We start from the raw sequence: 7410 nt of genomic DNA, 5'->3' as shown, positions 1-7410 counted from the left end.
AAATAAAAAGAAATAAAAAGAAATAAAAAGAAATAAAATAAAATAAATAAAATAAAATAAAATAAAATAAAATAAAATAAAATAAAATAAAATAAAATAAAATAAAATAAAATAAAATGCTGACATTTCAAATACTGCGGAGGAAGATTTTCCATCCCTGTAGGCAAGAATGGGAGAGGATGTTGGTCCTGTTTGTGACCCAAAGCTTACAGATTTTTTTGTCCATATCAAGATCCCAGATGTCTTTGGGAAAAAAAAGAGGCTGCACCCTTAAAAATCACAGCTTGAAAACGCGGCTGAAGAGCAAGCAGGCGGTGGGAGAGGCTGAGCCGTCCCTGTCGCCGGCTTTTGGGAGGAGACTGCTGGGGACCAGAGGTGGTCCTGCCTCTGGGCGGGGGGCTGCACGAGGCCATGGACAACCCTCCCAGACCTGCACACCCCCGGAATGAACGGAAAGGGAGGAAAACAGCGCTGGAGAAGCACCCTGGCGTAACTCCTGCCTGGCTGGGAAAGGGCAGTGAAGCAGGTCATCAGCTCTCACAGTCACACACACCACTAGGGCCTCTTTTGCTAATTTGAGGGAGAGCCAGGAGACACACTCGTGAGATGATAAAACATTTCTTGTGTCGCCGGTGGGAAATCCATTTGTTGGAGGGACGGCGGTGCAAAGGGTTAGGGAGAAGTGCAGCCCCTCGGCTCGACATCTCGGGGAGCTCCACACCTCTGGAGCGAGGAGCAGAGAGCTCAGACACCCCCAGGGGGGCAGCTGAGGGTCACTGGGAGGAAATGGGGGGGGGTCCCAGCGTGTCCCACCACCCACCTGCCGCCGGGCTGCAAGGGGCAGGTGGTTGTGTGCAAGTAGGTGAGAAGAGGACAGGGAACAGGACCAGAGGAATGGCATGGGGGTCACGATTTGGAGGGGTTTGAGAAACTCTGAGCCCCTCGTGTACCGCACCAGAGCCCCGAATCCAGCTATCGCCTCCTGACCTAACAGGGAATCTGAGTAATAAGAATAAATATCCTCCTGGCAGGTAGGGAAGTCATCCTCGTAACAGCACACCGATTTGGAACAAATTCCCGCACTTCCATTATTTTTCGGCCACTGATGGAAAGCAAAGAGAAGCCCACAGCAGACAGGGCAGCAGGGAACCGAGCTGCGGGGGGTGCGCAGGCTCCGCCGTACCTGTCCCCTCTTCCCCGAGCACCACCAAGTCCTGGTGCTCTTGGGCCACCAGTGGATGGTGCAACCCAGGTCTGACTCCTGCAGCACCTCCGAGTTGCTGGGCAGTCTCTTCTAAAGATAATTACGGAGCGGTGTCTCAAGGGGCGCAAGGGTGCTCGTGCCACGGCACGTCGCAGCTCTGGTGCTCGTTGGGCTCCACCACGGACCTGCTCTGCTTCAAACCTCCCTCATGTTCCCAGATCTCCTCCTCTGGGCCCTCTGACATCACCTTTGCTCTAGGGACTTATTTGCCTTTTTGGTTTGCTCGACGATGGGAAGGTTGTGTGAATATTTACACTGTAGGCAACCAGGTGGCAGCAATATCTGCTCCAGGTTCTGCTCAGCGCGTGGCCCGGCTGCACGAGGCTGTGAGCTCCACCACCAAGCTGGGACATGGATCCGGGCACAGCAAGGGTTTGGGGACAACAGGAGGTCACCAGCAGGCAGCTGGAGACGAAAAACATCATTTTTTTTAAGGCAGAATCTGCCAGGAAACAGCTACCAGGAGCTGCTGCTGTGGGAGCCCCTCAGAGTAATGCAAAGCAGCGATGCAGGTTTATGGAAAACAAACCAGAATGACAGAGAAATGCATAAACAGCTCGCACAGACATGGACATATGAAGATCTTACAAAAGTATCTCCACAGGGTTTGTGGGTTTTTTTTCCCCTTTCCCTACTTATTATCTATAACCCCAAAGCTTCATCTTCAGCATCTACCTACATGTATGTGGAGCTATATACATTTAGAGCAAGTTGTTTAGCCTGACACGAGGTCACTGTGCTTATATAATGAAAACTTTTTGTGATCCTCAAGGTAAAGCAGCTTGAGAAGCACTTAAATCCCAAGCAAACATCTCCTAAACATCCTATAAGCGGGGCAGGGTCTAACAGCCCTTTTCCATCAGGGTATGTAACGCCTCAAAGGCTGTTTGTGCTGTCACCGTCCAACTTTCTCAGGCATGAGAAACTTGCAGGTAGGTCCTCACTTGTTTGCCTCAGATCCGTGTGTGTTTGTAGCGGTGCAGTGAAGATGTGGGTGCTGCTGGGTGGTCCTGCAGATCAGGCAGAAAAGGAGGAAGAGAGAGCAGATGGCCTCTGTGTTTAATTAAAGGTATTCAGGCCCAAACCAGTGGCTGAAGGGGTTTATAAGAGCACGGAAGAGGACAACGGTCTGTGACTACCCATGCAGCGCCCACAGGACAGCACTCCACTTCCAAGTACCTCAAATTGTAGAATCACAGAATTGCTTTGGTTGGAGAAGACCTGTAAGATCGTCGAGTCCAACCGTTAACCCAACGCTGCCAAGGTCACCACTAAACCCTGTCCCTGAGCGCCACGTCTGCACGTCTGCTCAACCCCTCCAGGGATGGGGACTCTCCCCCTGCCCTGGGCAGCCTGTTCCAACACTCAACAACACTTTGGGGGAAGTTTGGTAAAACTAGCCACAAGTTATTAACTCAGTTGGAAGTTCAGGAGTTACTATTAATGTTTTCATGGCACATGGAAAGAAAAAAAAAAAAAGAAGTCATATTTAATAGGAAAACGTGTGTAAACATTAGCACCATCGCTGATGCACTCGTTACCGAAATAAAAACCCTTCCCAGCCAGCAAACTCTTTATAAATGACTCTACCTGCAACTTCTCCCTTGTCACTCTGCTGTTTTTTTAGTTTTCAGGATTTAGTTCCTCTCCCAAATGGCATCATACATGCTCAGAGCCTTCTAGATTGCAAAGGGGATCGAATGTTAGGAGGAGGAAATTCCCAATGCTGCTGAACCTCCCCTGACCCAAGGCAAAGCTGCCAGCAAGTCTGTCAGAGGCCGGCAGAGCCCCCACACCAGCACTGCCGGACCAGCACCAGGCAGGGCAGAGGCAGGGGCTGGGGTCTGCTGGTCCGGGGGATATGCACGTGGCAATGCCGGAGCATCCCCTGCATCTCTGCTCAGGACCAACAGGAGCCGTGGGAGACATCGGTCATCCTCAACAAAGAAATGGGGCTCTTCTCATCTCCCCTCTTTGGAAATACCCTGGTAGAAAAGGAATGAGGATTTTGACCACATGAAGAAGGCAGCAAACACTCACCTCTGTGCTTCCAGTGTTCATGGGGGAGTGGGGGAAAAAAAAAAAAAAAAAAAAAAAAACCCCCAAAAAAGAAAAACCCCCTCACTTCTTTAGCAAATATGGCAAAACTAAACCTTTTATTGTGCCCTTTAGCAAGAGCAGAAGGTTTGCAGAAAAATGACTGCGTGGCTGGTTCAGCCCTGAACAACATCATGGATTTATTGGCTCACATCAGCCCCAGGTGCTTAAATCCTTTAATTTTGGCTGTTACAGAAGAAGACAGTCCTTTCAAACTCCTCTGAATTACGGGCGGTTTCTGTGGTGAGATCCCCAGCAGCCCGTCGCGGGCAGAAGAAAAGGGCAGTTCGTCCAAGCCATCTGGGCAGAGGGATGTTTTCTATAATAACATGCATGGCAAAGGGAGGTGGAGGGTTTGTGTGGGTCAGAGAGAGTGAAGAAACCAAGAGGGATGAGAGAAGGGGTGGAGCAGGTCAAAAATCACACCGGGAAAAGGCAATGGGGTCATGCTGTAAAGCCCCCGAGACGGGTCTGGGTGCCAACATTCTTAAATACATAATGAGCTTAAAAAAGATTAAATAAAGTGTCCCTGGGAATTGGTTGTTACATGGGATGTCATTTTCCGTACACAGGGTGGGTGAGAGAGGCCACGAGTGACACCTGCTCCTGCTATGGATAAAGAGCGTCCTCTCTCCAGCCTGCTCTTGGAGACAGATGTTTTAGTAGGGCGTGTAGCGATGGGACAAGGGGTGATGGTTTTAAGCTAAAAGAGGGGAGATTCAGACTAGATATAAGGAAGAAATGTTTCACATTGAGGGGGGTGAGGCCCTGGCACAGGCTGCCCAGAGAAGCTGTGGCTGCCCCCTCCCTGGAAGGGCTCAAGGCCAGGTTGGACGGGGCTTTGGGCAACTTGGGCTGGTGGAAGGTGGCCCTGCCCGGGGCAGGGGGGTGGGACTGGATGATATTTAATGTCTCTTCCCACCCAAACCAGTCTGTGATTCGATAATTCTATGATTTCTCCTTGCACTCCTCCAAGTCTGCCTCTGACCCCATCCCCAAAAGGCTCTTCAGCGCCTTCGCGCACTGAGCCCCACCGGGCTCCGGTGGGCAACGCTGAATCTTGGGCTGTCTGGGTCAACCCGAGGGAAGAGCGAGGAAAGCGATCGCTTTCTCCTTTCTGCTCCAAACGCAAACACTGGCGGAGTTTCCTCCTTGCTAGACGCAGTAATTCCATCACCAACAGCTCCCGAAGGAGCTGTATCTGCAGCACGGCCTCTGCTCTCTGACGGCCTTACCCCTCCGTCCTTTCCCCACTCCAAACCCTGGCCAGCCCATTCTAAAGTGGGAGAAGCTCCCAGGGAGCTCTGCGGGAGACAGCACACAGCTCCCCACTCGCTCCTGGCCTCTATCCCAGCAGACCCCGTTGGACTTCCCTCTACGTTGCCGCGCTATAACCCCTCCTCTGATGTTTCCGTGGGATGCCAAGAAGGACAGCTAATTTTCCTTATGGCAGGAAGCTGTCAGAGAGCCAAATCTGCTTTTCTGCACCCGTCCGGAGTGATCCAAGGAGGCAATTCCCACTTTTGCTCTCTAGAAACAAGCCTCCGCCAGACCCTCTGAGCGGGGCTGAACTTTGGAACTGGGTTTAGATTATTTGCAAAGGTCCCATTATTTCTTGCAAGGCCAAGCATCTCTTTTGTTCAGGGAGCAATCAGAGTGAGTTGCCGCAGATGTGAGGGACCGGTGCGGGATGCTCTGGCTCCCCAGGCAGCACCGAGATCTCTCCATCAGGATCTGGGGACCAGATTTTCCATAGAAATGGGCACGGCTGTGCACTGCTGCAGCCTCTTGCCTCTCCTCCCTCTGCTACAGTCAGGGCTGTGATCCCTCTCCAAAACTTGCCACGTTTTAGGCATGTCCCTGGCCTGCCCTGGTGCTGGCACACACTCACGGATTCTCACACCCACAGTTTTTTAGAGTCTCTTCTTCCTCCTGCAGCATTCTCTGTTGCTTTTGGGGTATTTCAGCTGCATTTTTACCTTCTGCACCATTTCACACTGAAGGGACGTCCTGATGATTACAGCCTCACCAGGTGTGAACGGTCTCAAAGCCTCATCATAAATAATCCAAGCTCTCTTATTCGCTGCTGCTGGGAGAAATCGGTCTCCAAAGCCTGAATGAAAGGTGTATAGGGATGAAAGTCAAAGCATTTCAGGTCGTGACTCTCATAGTCCCTGGAGGTAAGGCCTAGGTGGTGCCTCACCTGACCTGGGGGAGATGTTTACCCCAGGACAGGCAGCTGCCTAAACTCTGCTGCCCGTTCTCACCGGAGCTGCAAGGACCATCCCAGGAGCCAGGGCTGGCCAGAGCAGCTCTTCACACCCAAAAGATACGTGTGTGGAAATCCCTCCACTTCAAAAGTCTTTTTCTAGCTGCCTTCCTCTAATCAGCCTTGACACAGACCTGAATTCAGGTCTCCAAAATCCCTGAGGAAAGCCTTTGCCCAAGGGGGGAGACCACAGCAAACCTTGGGTCAGCCCCGGGGTCCCCTTAGCCAGGCAAATCACTCCTGACCGTGGTTTTTGTCGGACATTTAAGGAAAGCAGAGCAGCATCGGCATGATGGACACGCTACCACGAGGGTAGCTCCCTAAAATGAACAGTATATTCGGGTGAAGAAACCTTCATGCAGGCATCCCATCCCCACTCCCCCCGCGGAGAGCACTTGCTTTGTCCCCAGACAAAGTGGAGAAGCTCTAAAAAGCCAATTCCTCCGTTAGGAAATGCAGTTGAAAAGATGCCGTCACTTCCCAGATCCTGGCATCTAGCTAAAATTGGAAAACTTAATCCTCCAGAAACCTCCGAGGGGGTGAAAGCAGAATCATTTGGCATGAGCTGGTGTGATGGAGAGGGTGGAGGGCAGCAAAAGCCTGTGGAAGGTCCCCTCCCATGCTTGCAGAAGCAGAGCAGAGGATGGCCCAGGTTGCCTTCTGTCCTGGTTTCAGCTGGGATAGAGCTTATTTTCCTCCTTAGAAGGTAGAACAGTGCCATGTTTTGGATTCGGCATGGGATTTGGCATGAGAAGAATGTTGATAATTCACTGATGTTTTTAGCCGTTGCTAAGAAATCGAGGGCTTTTCAACTTCCCATGTCCTGCCCGTGTGCAGGTGCACAAGAAGCTGGGAGGGCACACAGCCAAACCAGCAGACCCAGATTGTCCAGTGGAATATTCCATATGATATAATGTCATGCTCAGTATATACAGAAACATATGCAAGGTTTGGGGATGGGAAGCCAGGAGAAGGCTTGCTCCTTGATGTGGACCAGCCAGGAGATGAATGTGCCCGGCTGGGGTCTAGAATATTAATGGCCAAGCATCTCCACTGCCTCCAAGTCCACCCCCAGGGTGCCTGAAGCTTGGACACACACCCCACACCCCACCCAGCAATTTGAGTGCTTTGCTTTTGATGAAGATCCAAAGGCAGGGGCAGCCCTGGGAGCTGCTTTCAGAGAGCTCGGACAGGCTGGTTCCCCACCTGGGAAACATGTAGGGGAGCAAAAAATGCTCCTGGGGGCTCAGCCATCACTTGTTCCCACCCTACACAAGAACCATGGCCCAAAAAAGACATTCACGAGCGCCTTTTTTTCTCACTGCACCATAGAAATGGCTCTAAGGATAAATTAAACCTGCCCAGGGCTGGTCATTGGCCAGAGCCCACCCAGCCAGCCACGGCCGATCTGCTAAACTCTCTCCTCTCCGAAGCAACCCTGGGCCAGGGGCACTGGTTGGGACCCCCACGTCATACCTGGGCACAGCGGCCCCCCGTGGCTGAAGGGTCGTAACCAGCCTTAGCACTAATTCATTGGTTTGTACAGAAGTTGCCCTGGATTTCAAACAAGCAACTCGACACAGAGTCGAGTTCATTTCTGACACAACGGCGGGTTAGTTAACAATGGGTCCACGCTTCCCATGACAGAGCAAGGGCCTTCCCACAAGAGTGAAGCACAGCTCTTTCCCATGTTCTCTTTTGCACTCCCGTCCTCCCCACTTAGCTTTTTCTCGGTGCTCCCTCCAGTTATTTCTCCACCTTTCATGAGCTTTTCCTTCAC

This window comes from Athene cunicularia (assembly GCF_003259725.1).
Source record: "Athene cunicularia isolate RWA chromosome 3 unlocalized genomic scaffold, athCun1 chr3_part1, whole genome shotgun sequence".
Taxonomy (NCBI): Eukaryota; Metazoa; Chordata; class Aves; order Strigiformes; family Strigidae; genus Athene; species Athene cunicularia.
This window is presented reverse-complemented; position numbering follows the sequence as displayed.